This window comes from Saccopteryx leptura, chromosome 3 (assembly GCF_036850995.1).
Source record: "Saccopteryx leptura isolate mSacLep1 chromosome 3, mSacLep1_pri_phased_curated, whole genome shotgun sequence".
Taxonomy (NCBI): Eukaryota; Metazoa; Chordata; class Mammalia; order Chiroptera; family Emballonuridae; genus Saccopteryx; species Saccopteryx leptura.
The window spans coordinates 346,274,567-346,288,466 of record NC_089505.1 but is presented as its reverse complement, the minus strand read 5'-3'; positions in this window follow the sequence as shown (position 1 = coordinate 346,288,466).

Here is a 13,900-nt window from a genome sequence, read left to right as displayed (position 1 = left end):
AATATTTATGGATCTCTCGATCATACTAATATTGATATTTATTAATGTCCCAAACACCATGTCTAGTGCTCTAGAGCAGGGGTCCCCAAACCTTTTACATAGGGGGCCAGTTCACTGTCCCTCAGACCGTTGGAGGGCCAGACTATAAAAAAACTATGAACAAATCCCTATACACACTGCACATATCTTATTTTAAAGTAAAAAAACAAAACGGGAACAAATACAATATTTAAAATAAAGAACAAGTAAATTTAAATCAACAAACTGACCAGTATTTCAATGGGAACTATGGCCTGCTTTTGGCTAATGAGATGGTCAATGTACTCCTCTCACTGACCACCAATGAAAGAGGTGCCCCTTCCGGAAGGGGCTGGATAAATGGCCTCAGGGTTTGGGGACCCCTGCTCTAGAGACTTCAACTCACAGTAACTTTCAAAGGACTGTGACCATTACTACTGCTGTTGTTATATCTTCATTAATGCACACAAGGTCAAGTTACCTCAGGCCACACCCCTAAGTGTGTAGTGAGGCCTGAGCAGTGATCCCAGAGCCAGCCTGCCTTCTCACCTCTCTCTTCACTGCCCCCAGATCCACGGACCTCCAGGGAGGGCTTGGGAGGCTCAGGACATACTTACACTAAAAAAAAAAAAAAAAAAAGATTCATTTCTTACCTGAAATTCAAATTTAATTCAGCATCTCATATTTTTATTTATTAAATCTGACAAGTCTAGTTAGGAGGGAATACAGAAGAGATGAAAAGAAAACTCTAAAATAACTAAATAAAAGTGGGTTCCTTACATTTTAATAAATAAAATTAGGAGTTTATCTCACTGGGGTTAAGAAAATAATTTTGGTAGATTTGGGGAATTATGATCATCTAATAATTTTTTGCAAGCTGACTTGTAGAGTCACCGCACTACTGAGAATAGTGTCTGCCACGATGCCAATGATCTCCCTTCTCTTGGAACTCCTCAGCATGTGACACTGTTAACATCTTCCTTGAAATTCCATTCCCCTGAAGAGTCTCGGGTTTCCTCCTACCTCTCCAATCACTTCTAGCTCATATTTTTCGCTTCCATCTCTTCTCGAAAACTGGCATTCCTGCGGGTTTTCCTCACTCTTTCCCTTCTCTATTTGAAACTAGCCCCATAAGCAGAAAATCAGCTAGTTGAATGTCAATTGTCAATTAATTATTTGCAAATTTTACTACCTTTAGAAATTGCAATGTTGTATAAAATGCTTAATGGCTTTACCAAGAATAATTTAGCAGTTTTAACAAAACAAAAATAGCTATGAAATGTGTAAAGTGTATGTTCAATATCAATAACCAAAATAAAATGTGGGAATTTTTATATGGGGTTGTTTGGAAAATTTTAATTCCTTTCCAATACTTTTAAATTAAAGTTAGATTGAGTTAACCTATGTAAAGTTTTTGGGTAATTTCACTAAAAAGTAACTTAAATGCAATTTAATTCAAACTTCTGATTTTCTCAAATCCTTTTGAATTTATCAATTAAAGTAGAGTATGAAGAATAGGCTAAATGATAGAAGAATATTAAAAATTCTTTACTATAAAAATGTAGACAATGTCATTCAAAAGCATTAAGAAAGAAATCAGAAGTAGGTGAAAAATCTTGTTCCATATCATATATATATTCTTTTTTTTCTTTTGTATTTTTCTGAAGTTGGAAACGGGGAAGCAGTCAGACAGACTCCTGCATGCACCTGACCGGGATCCACCCAGCATGCCCACCAGGTGGCAATGCTCTGCCCATCTGGGGTGTTGCTCTGTTGGAACCAGAGCTATTGTAGCGCCTGAGGTGGAGGTCATAGAGCCATCCTCAGCGTCTCGACCAACTTTGCTCCAATGGAGCCTTGGCTGCAGGAGGGGAAGAGAGAGACAGAGAGGAAGGAGAGGGGGAGGGGTGGAGAAGCAGACTGGCACTTCTCCTGTGTGCCCTGGCCGGGAATCAAACCCGGGACTCCTGCACGCCAGGCCGACGCTCTACCACTGATTGCCCCATATCATATATTGAAGTCTGATTGTTAATGAGGAACCATTGGAATAGCCAGACTTTCCTGTAGAAAAAAAATCAATATTGTTTATAACAAAGAAGAAAACTGCTCTAAGTTTGGGTACATCAATAAAGTGATTAGGAACATTGCTATGTTGATATCTGCTTTGCTAAACTTCTAACACTTAAAAAATTTTTTTCAACAAATTCTCAGATAGCATATCAACCAACAAATAACATACAGTATTTGATGTACAGGGGTGGGCAAATGTAGATTTCTAGTTGTGAATATATGAAACACAGTGTTTATTCTTGTATTATTTTTTATTAATTATTGTATTATTTAGTTGTATTACAACTGCAAACCTACTTCTGCTTACTCCTGTATAATGTGGTTAATCTTATTATGTCCTATTTCACTTTTGTATTTAATTTGTACTAACCACATAGTCTGTTATAGTAGTTCTTTCAAGATATATCTTTATATCCTCTACTAATCTTATTATAATGTACAAGTATATATATGAATACACATATACACAAATATATATATGTACATAACATATACATAATATAACATGTGGTACTCAATGTTTAAAATGAGTGTATAATTTTTCTATATATTTCATTATCAGTAACCAAAATCAAACAATTCTGTTAAAGCTTCTAAATATTTGTTAAACTCCAGTCACTTTATTTGGCAAGTTGGTCACTCAGCAAACTGATTATTTGGCTAATTATCTTCAGGAAAGTTTATATTTCAGCAAATCAGTCTGCTTTCCTGTCTTATACTGCCTAAAGTTATTAGAGAGCCAAGAACTAAATATAATTTGCAATTATAGATTTCCACTCAACTCGTGTGAAATGAATAAGCATCTCTCTCTAAAAAGTGCTTATTTATACAACATAACAATTTCCCGAAAGCGATCACACCAGTGAGATTTTTAACCTTGAGCTATTAGCAGAAGTGTAATGGGTATTGTAAAAATAAATAATTATAATTAGATGGAAATTTGTATAACCAAAAGGTCAATTTAGAACTGAAAAAGTGGTTATGGAGTTTACCTAACTAATGGTTTAAATTGTATTACCCTTTAGAATCTTTAAACCTTTATAATTCAGATGCAATATGGAATATGGACAAGGGGAAACATGAATGGAGAATCCTAATTACTAAACCCCATGCTTCTTTTATAAGTCTTAAAAAACTCTAGCTCTAACAGAACCTTACCTGTAGAGCTGCTAGCATCATGGACATGTTACTTGTGCAGTCTCCAAGAACTCCATGCTTATTTAAATGCGCTGCTGTCTATCTTGAAATGCTTAATAGTTTTTGAATGAAGGAATCTTCATTTTCATTTTACTTTGGCTCTCGCAATTAAGTATCTGGTCCTTCCTGCCTTTATGGTGAAAAAAGGAAAACATAGATTTTAAATGTGCTGATTCCTCGATTTGAAAGCAATTAGAAAGTGATAAGGAGTTAGTAGGAACTGCTGCAGAACTATTAGAAGGAAAAGGAATTCACTTGGAAAATGAGCTGTGTGCTGGGCCCTGATTTTGCATCTAGGTCTATTGAGAGAGATGGTGAACAAAATGAGGTACCAGCAAGACAATAGTAGTTCGCCTTCAACAGATATTCAGTGTCCTAGACATTAAGAGTATGACAGTAATTTTTTAAAAAATCTTTGTCCTCATGAAATTTGTATTCCTAGTGGAGACAATAAACAAAATAAATGAGTAAAATATATAATATGTTAGAAAGTAATAAATGCTAGAACGAAAACATAAAACAAGAAAAATTATAAAGGCTGTGTGTGTGTGTGTGTGTGTGTGTGTGTGTGTGTGTGTTGGGTGCGATGATAGGATGACCAGGAAGCTGTCACTGACATGAATTTTGAGTAAAGATCTGAAGGTCTGAAATGAGTCTTCAGCCCTGTTTACATCCTGAGAGTAGTGCCTTCTGGTACCTGGAAGAACAAACGCCAATGCTAGGAGGAGAGTGTGCCTGGTGTGTAAGGTGCAGGGAAGCTAGAACAGACAAAGTCAAGAGAACAAGGAGGGTGGTAGAAGATACGAGGACAAAGAGGTAATAGGAGGTGGAACAGATAATACAGGATTATGGATGTGACGCTGAGGGAGATGAGAATCTACTGTAGAATACTGAGTTAAAACGTGACATGATTTAACTTATGTTTTTCAGAGAAACACCTAGCTGTGGTTTTGTTGCACTGAATAAGTGACTGAACCCAGTAAAGGCCTCTATATAAATTTTTAAGACTCTGGCAGGCAGGTGTGAAAATCTGCTCATTTGCAGTCACCCAAGACAAGCCTCCTATAAGTTTCCTGCCTATTAAACCTGCTATCTACCAATCTGAAGAAGTCTCCCTCTTTCTTCCATCTTTCCTTGCCCTCTGTGTATGGGGGGCCAGTTTTAGAATTCACCTGGGAAACTCCCAAGGTTGTGAACCAATTGAAATTTATGGAGGTTTTCATGTCAAATGTTTTGATATATTATAAATTTATCAACATGTATTAACATTTTGAAACAAACATCAGAGGAATTGGAAGCCTCACTTTTTATCTTGAGTGTGTGCCTGGAAGAATTACTATTTTGCAAGTTTCTTTTGTAAATTCCTAAAGTTGTTCACATATTGGAAGTTGGGAAAAGTTGTTTTATTGCTCTGTTCTTTTTTTATTTTTATTTTTATTTATTTATTCATTTTAGAGAGGAGAGGGAGAGACAGAGAGAGAGAAGGGGGGAGGAGCTGGAAGCATCAACTCCCATATGTGCCTTGACCAGGCAAGCCCAGGGTTTCGAACTGGTGACCTCAGCATTTCCAGATCGACGCTTTATCCACTGTGCCACCACAGGTCAGGCCACTCTGTTCTTTTTTAATGCTTTTTCCAAATAAAAATTTATTTGGTTAAAAAAACAAGAACATTATACTCCTTACATGACGGTCCCAGCAGTACTTAATAATATGTCCAGTATTGCTACCTTAATGGAAAAAGAAGTACCTCATAATATTATTTATTTATTTTTTTACACATACTTGTACTAGGAATTAAGACTACTTTTAAAATCCTGAGAGCTTTACTAACAGCCATAAAAGTCATCAACATTATCTTTTGATAATTCTTCTGAATTATACTTAAACAGTTGTCAAGAAAGAGGAGAGATTCAAGATAGCGGTGAAGTAGATGGAAGCTACACTCACCTCCTCCAAGGAACAAACTGGAATTACAACTAAATTATAAAATAATCATCCTGAATAATCAGCTCAAGTGATCAAAGAGACTGGACCAAGACAGGGATGTCTGCTTTTACCATTCTTATTCTACATAGTACTGAGACTCCTAGCCACAGCAATCAGACAAGAAGAAATAAAAGGCATCCACATTTGAAAGATTAAAATTGTCATTATTTGCAGATGACATGATATTGTATATAGAGAACCCCAAAGATTCCACCAAAAAACAAACTAACAAACAAACAAATTAGTAGATGCTATTATATTGAGTGATACACCTGAAATCTGTATGGTTTGGTGAACCATGTCAACCCAATAAATTAAAAAATAAATTTAAAAAATCATAAACAAAATAAAAAACCTATTAGAACAGATAAATGAATTCAGTAAAGTAGCAGGATACAAAATAGATACCCAGCCTTATCCATGATGGGGCAGTAGACAGAGTAACATGGAATGCTGGGGACCCAGATTCAAAACCCCGAGGTCGCTGGTGTGAGCACAGGCTCATCAGCTTGAGCACAGTGTTACTGGCTTGAGTGTGGGACCATCGACATGATCCCATGATCGCTAGCTTGAGCCCAAAGATTGCTGGCTTGAAGCCCAAGGTTGCTGGCTTAAGGAAGGGGTCACTGGCTCAGCTTGAACCTCCTAGTCCAGTGTTTCCCAACCTTTTTTGTGCCATGCCCCACCTTAACCTTTCTAAAATTTTATGTCCCCCCCTATGTAACATACATCATTTTTAACATTAAAAAATTGATTTGTTCACTTAATAAACATAAATGATAGGTTCTAGGAAGAAATCACTATGAAATTGTTAACAAAACACAGTAAGTAAAATTTCAAAACATATAATGAAAAACAGAAATTTAAATTCCAAATAATTTTAATACAGATTTTTCTATATTAATTTATTATTTTAATTTAGTGTGATCCTTGCGCTTGATGCTTGCTGCACAGAGATTTTATATTAGGTTCCAATTTGGTTAGCTTTAGTCTCAAGTCTCCACGTTGTGTTATATCCAGCTGATTTCTTTTTTTTACCAGTAAATCATTTACAGCACTAAATCCACATTCAGCTAAAAATGAAGATGGAAACAGTAGCAATAGTTTTCTTGCACATTTGGTTGAATTTGGGTATTTGATTTCTGTTTCCTCACAAAGCCATGCCATCGCTCCTTTGATATTAAATAAAGCTTTAACTGACTCATCATTTTGCAATTCTGCGAGTTCTTCTTGATACTGCATATTTGATATATCAGACAAATCCACTAACATTGGCTGCATCATCCATGTTGGGAAATCAATTTGTTTTAAATCAGAAAATCTTTCTTTTAAATCATCCGATAGAATATTCAAATGATTGACAATAACAAGTAAAGCGGTATCAGTTACTTCACATTTTGGGAGCCAATGAAACTGTTTAAAGTTTTTGTTGTTAATATGTTTCTGACATAACTCAATATTGGTAATGAAACCAAATATCTTTGCTTTTGCATCGACAAGAGTTTTATTTGTTCCTTGAAGTTGCTTATTTAATATATTTAGTTTTTCAAAGATATCGGCTAAATAACTCACAAATGCTTTACCATCTATTGTTAACAGATACTTCATTTCAGGTTTGTCGCTTAAAAAATCACTAAGAGTATCAAACAGTTCCATAAATCTTTTCAAACAGTTTCCTTTAGATAGCCATCTTACTTCAGTATGAAGTAAAAGTCTCACATGGTCTTCATTTTGTTCTTCACAAAATAGCTTGAAAAGACGCTCACATTTGGCACTAGCTTTAATAGCATTAACACACTTTATTACTGTATGTAATACTTCATTCAGAACAGGCAAGATGTTTTTAGCTACCAAGTTTTCCCTATGAATAACACAATGCACAAGAATCATTTCTGGATTTGCATCTTTCATCAATTTTAAGCAGCCATTTTTCTTGCCCATCATATTGGGAGCACCATCTGCAGCACAAGATGTTATATTTTTCATTGGTATATCACTGACATCTCAGTAGTTTTTTAGCTTATTATATATATCTTTGGAGGTAGTGGTGCTTTTTAATCTTTTACAGAACAACATTTCTTCAGCAAAATTTCCTTTATCAATATATCTTACGTAAGTTATCAATACTGCCTCACTGTCTCTCAAAGTTGATTCATCCATTTGCAAGGAGAATTTTCTTGTTTTCAGCTTTTCAATAAATTGTTTTTCAATATCCTCACTCATTTCGTCTATTCTTCTGCTAACAGTATTGTCACTGAGTGGCATAGCTTTTACATCTTTGTCATCTTTTTCAAGAACTGTTTTAAGAAATGCTGATATTGACGGTTTTATTAAATTCTCTCCTATAGTGTGATTTTCTCCAGTTTTAGCGATGAATAAAGAAATTTGATAACTAGCCTCAAGAACACGATTATTAGTTGAAGTATGAGCAGTAAATAGAGACTTTAATGTTTTTTTTTCAAAAATTTTCTTTAAAGTTTTAAAGTAACTCAAATCTGAATTAATATGAGCACTATGTTTCGCCTTCAAATGCGCCTCAAGACGACCTCATTTCATTGATTCGTTGGTCAAGCATTGCTGGCATAAAAGACGAAAAGGAATCCGCTCATCGTGAACAGTGGGTATGAACCCAAATTTTAAATATTCCCCCGAATATTGACGAGTTTTTTTCTTGCTTGCACCACTCATTTTACTATGGGCTATAAGAAATAAAAATAAGATCAATTAAAAACTAATATTAAAATATGTGTTAAAATATATTCAGTGTGACATAGAGTAAACGTATACTAAAAATTCATATTTATTTAAATGTATATAACACATTTATTACACTACCACCGCAAATCAAAAGGTATCTATATTTTTTCCACTTGACAAAATTTTCTGGAAAGTTATGCTTCTAAAATTAAAATTGTCGTGCATGCACTATTATAGCCCCAATAATATTTATAAAATATTAGTGCCTTCTAGCCCCAATGCAAGAAGTACTTAATAAAGAGTTTAATATTGATAAAAATAAAATCAAATACTTACCAATTATATCTATACAATATATATATGTATATTTATTAAATCAACGAGCTTTTACAACAGTTTTGACTGACACTTATTTCAAATTAACACCAACTGAATGATGTGAAACACTACAGAAGTTGCAATGGACCAATTAGGTGAGAATAACTGCATTGTTTAGCGAGTTTTTAAAACGTCCGGGGTTCCCCGCAGCAGACGGCGCGGTGAACCCAGGACGAAGTTTACTTGACGACACCAATCACCCAGTTGATATTTTGGTCTCGTCAAACAAAATTATACTTAATTATTATTTACCACAATAATTTAAGAATTGCATTTTTTGTTAAATTTGGCACCGATATCTAGCATTGCATTTAAATGGCCCGGGGCGAAAGAGTTAAAGTCATGTGGAGTCCATTTTCAAATTGCCCCCCTTAACTATCAAACTGCACCCCTGTGGGGCGTGGGCCCCACGTTGGGAAACACCGTCCTAGTCAAAGCACGTATGAGAAGCAATCAATGAACAACTAAAGCTGCAAAGTAAAACAAACAATCCAATTAAAAAATTGGCAAAGGATCTCAATAGACAATTCTCCAAAGAGGACAGACAGATGGCAATTATAAGCTGATGCTTCTCATCTCTCTTCCTTCCTGCATTCCTCTCCCCTCCCCTGCAATAAAAAAATAAATACAAAATAAACATCCAGAAATTAATCATATTATTTATACACCAATAATGAGTTATCAGAAAGGGAAACTAAGAAAACAATTACAAACCATTCATTCTTCACAAAGAATAAAATACCAAGAAATAAATTTAACCAAGGATATAAAAGAACTGTACTTGGGAAATTATAAGACACTGAGGGAAGAAATTGAAAAAGATACAAATAAGTTGAAGCATATATTGTGTTCATAGATAAGAAGAACTGATAACATTAAAATGTTTTACTACCCAAAGCAATCTATAGATTCAATGTACAGCTAGTGCTCGACTTACAACCACGATTGGTTCCGACAGATTGGTCGTAACATGATTTGGTCATAAGTAGAGTAGGCTATATGTACAGTACTGTGAAATGATGTTATAAAAATCTTTAAGTCATATTTTATCATAATTTTCTTTCATTATTGTTATATATTATAATTTTCTTTTTTCATTTTATGCCATTTGTATCATCTCTACACCATTTTGTTTCTTATTTTTACATTTGTCAGGTTTAAGTAAAATACTGTATTACCAGTACAACTGGTTTAATATTTGCAAAGACAATTTCCTTTTGGTAGACATCTTGGGAGGGGTTTGATGAAAAATATCCAAGACACAAAACACAAATTACTGTACCGAGTCTGGGATAACAGTTGAAATGGTGCACGCGGAGATGGTAGTGCTGCCGGAAGCTGGTCTGCACTGTTGTATGCCCAGCTGGGCAACACTTGAGCTGCCAGACACGGAGCAGTCGTGGCTAGTGATTGTGGTCGTAAAGTCCAATGGTTGTAAGTTGCATAGGTCATAAATCGATCAATATTTGTAATTCCTATCAAGATACCAATGGCATATTTCATAGAACTAGAACAAATATTCAAAAATTTATATGGAATCACAAAAGACCACAGATAGCAACAGCAATCTTGAGAATTAAGAACAAAGTTAGAGGAATCACGCTACCTGCTATCAAACTATACTACAAAGCCACAGTAATGAAAACAGCCAGCTTCCAACATAAAAACAGATATAGATCAATGGAACAGAATAGAGAGCCCAGAAATAAACCCACACCTCATAATCAACTAATATTTGACAAAGGACTCAAAAATATAACAATGAGGTAAAGCTAGTTTATTCAATTAATGGTGTTGGGTGAATTAGATACATGCAAAAAAATAAAATAAAACTAGACCACTATATACAAAAATAAACTCAAAATGGCTCAAAGACTTAACTGTTAGACTTGAAACCATAAAAATCTTAGGAGAAAATATGAGCAGTAAAATCTTGGACATTTCTCCTAACAATATTTTTTCTGATATATCTCCTCAGGCAAGCAAAACAAAATAATAAACAAACACATGGGACTACATCAAACTAAAAAGTTTTGCACAGCAAAGGAAACCATCAACACAAAATGAAAAGACAACCCACTGAGTGGGAGATCATATTCACTGATACATCTAATTAAGAGGTTAATATCTAAAATTTATAATGAACTCACACCAAAGTAAAACAAACAATCCAATTAAAAAATTGGCAAAGGATCTGAATAGACACTTCTCCAAAGAGGACAGACAGATGGCCAAAAGACATATGAAAAGATGCTCAAAATAACTAATCATCAGAGAAGTGCAAATTAAAACCACAATGAGATATCACCTCACACCTGTCAGAATGGCTATCATCAACAAGTCAATAAATAACAAGTGTTGGCAAGGATGTGGAATAAAGGGAACCCTTTTGCACTGTTGGTGGCAGGACAGACTGGTCCAGTGTAGTCACTCTGAAAAGCAGTATGGGGTTACCTCAAAAAATTTAAAATGGAACTGCCTTATGACCCAGTGATTCTGCTTCTGGGACTTAACCTGAAGAAACCTGATATACAAATTTGAAAAAATATATGCACCCCTATATTTATTGCATCATTATTTACAATGGCCAAGATCTGGAAGCAGCCCAAGTGCCTATCAGTAGATGAATGGATATAAAAGCAGTGGCACATTTACACAATGGAATACTACTCAGCAGTACAAAAGAAGGAAATCTTACTTTTTGTGACAGCATGGATGGTGATGGAGAGCATTACGCTAAATGAAATAAGCAAGTCAAAGAAAGACAAGTACCATATGATTTCATTCGTATGTGGGATCTAATGAACAAAATGAATTATCAAGCAAAATAGAAACAATCTCATAGATATGGAGAAGGCTGACAGCTGTCATGGTAGGGGGACTAGGTGAAGGGGAGCAGAGAGATTTAGCAAAAAAGAAGAAAAAAGCCCTCATGGACCCAGACAACAGTGTGGTGATTGCTGGGAAGGTGGGTGGGGGAGGTCGAGGTGGGTATGGAAGGATAAATAGTGATGGATGGAGAATTGACTGGGGGTGGTAAACATACAATACAGTGTATAAATGACGTGTTTGTTGTAGGATTGTGCACCTGAAACCTGTATAATTTTGTTAACTCAATAAGTTCAATAAAGAGAAAAAAAAGAAACAGGACAAGAATACAACGTACACCTTTATCAAAGAGTTTACTGGCTTTCACAGAAAAGAAAACTTAAGTGCCTTTTAAAATTAAGGCAGTTAGTTGCTTTAAGTTTTCTGAAAAAAAGTAAATTCCAAGTTTGGGACACGTTGAATAAAAATGATTTATTCATTTATATACATCTTAATTAATCAAGGTTTTCTGTGTTTATAACCATTAAGATAAAAATTTGAAATTCATGGAATTTCCAACATATTATATATATATATATATATATATATATATATATATATAATATATGTTGTGCTGTTGAACATCACCCACAGTTTAATATTCTTATACAAGTTTAGAAATAACTTGAATAAGCCTTAACACTGTTATTTTAAAATAATAAGATATGATTTTAAGTTTACTTATATTTGAAATGCACTGCCTTAATTTTGTTAATAAAGATGAATACTATGCATTTTGAAAAAAAGTTATGATTATATTTTAATATAGTTTCCTGTGTAATTCTAAGAATTTTATTTTGTGCCCTTATATATGTTATACTGAGAAAGAATTCATAGGTTTCACTTAACTGCTGAAGTCACGCAAAAACTGTTAAGACCTCTGATTTAGGTAGAGAATAAACTAGGTCACGTGGTTAGGATTTGAGAAACTCCAACAGTTAGAGTCCAGCTGAAGAGATGTCAGCAAAGAAGACTGGAAGACAGCAGCCATGAGTTAGGGGGAAGGAGGCCAGCTTTATAGTATGCAAATCAAGGAAGACTATGTCTGAGGAAGGAGAGTGGCCAGTTGTTACCAACGCTGCCAAGAGGTTAAGGTAGTAATGTCTCTTGAACTTGGCATGAATAGCTTCGGTGGAGTGTAATTTCCATATGGTTAATTAATATGAGTGAGTAGGAGGTAAAGAGTACAGACAGTGACTATAGACAACTCAATTAAGAAGCCTTTCTGGCTTTGAATGGGTCGTTAGTTGTCTGGAGATCTCTACAGTGTTTCTACAAAGTGAAAAATTGGTTAGGATTATAGAAAATGCTGCTGGGCAGAGAAATCATCTGTGTTTTTTCATTAACGATGTCTGCTGGGGTCAAGTATGGGATCTAGATCCTAAACACGAAACTATTATATGAGCACGATTGTTAGGAGAAAGGTACAGTATATGGATAAAGACATATAAAAGACCTTGACCATAACTTTGACTCCATGTCACATCCCCTAAGAGGAGTGGCCATAGAACATCTAAGTGACTAATGAAAACATTAAGCACATTAATAGTAAAACTGAGTAGAGAGCCAGAACACTCACAAATTATATTAGTCAGAGTGAATGCTCCTCAGATCACACAATGTACAGTGCCACCTAAATCACCTACGCATCAGACAGGCTGTGGTTCAATGGACAGCTCTATTTCAATTACTCTACTTCATGGTTCCTATCCCACTGAAGCCCATATGAGTTAGCTGTCTATGAAGAATAAATTCTCAAAGGGGTACCTTCAACAATAATTTTGGGATAAGAAAGTATACAGTAACTGAAAGCGACTTATCTTACTCATCTTCACTTCATTCAGGTGAAGCACAAAGCCAAAGAATTTATGGATGTGATAGGTACTGGTACCAGCTCTTGTACTTAAAACTATTACATGAGCAACATTATACCAGTAGAGATTCTGTCTACTTTCATTTCTTACCTTTCTTCACTATTGTCATGCTAAGCCAACATTCACTGAACGTCCACACAGTTTTGACACTATATAATCTCTATTTATATATTTTTTAAAAAACAAAGTGACATAGTATGAAAAAAGGAAAATATGAATATTATTCCTTTAAAAGGGCTCCTATAAAAGAGGAGCACAATGACAAGGAAATAGACACTGAACATAATTTTCTTTCACTTTTTAATAAGAATTTACTCTGCTGCTTTTTTTTTGATGAAGAAACTGAAACAGATATATTTCAGTTGTGGCGTAAGCTATTTAAATCAACTTGCTTCCTGCCTTCGTGAATTGACTTTGGAAAACAGTCACAATGAAACATTATCTGCATCTCACTGTAGCTTCATTTTAATTTATAATAGCAGCATGTTCTGAGGCCCTCACAATTAAGTTTTAATTCAATAACACCTTCATCTTGAAAAAGCTGCTTGGCCAGTTGGGATGACACGTTTCATTTACCCAGAGCCCAAAGAGGACCAGAATAGTCTTGAAGTGCCCCCTGGTGGCTGATAAGCAGAATAATCAAATATAATTTGAAGTCTGAAATAATTCGGCATAAATCAAATTTTCCCTACCCTCATTGTTTATTAGTTTAAAATAATTTATCAAGAATTGTTTTCACTTAGACTTCCAAATGGATAAAAAATATAAACAGAAACAAAAAATAAACTATGACGCAAACTGTTTATAGTCC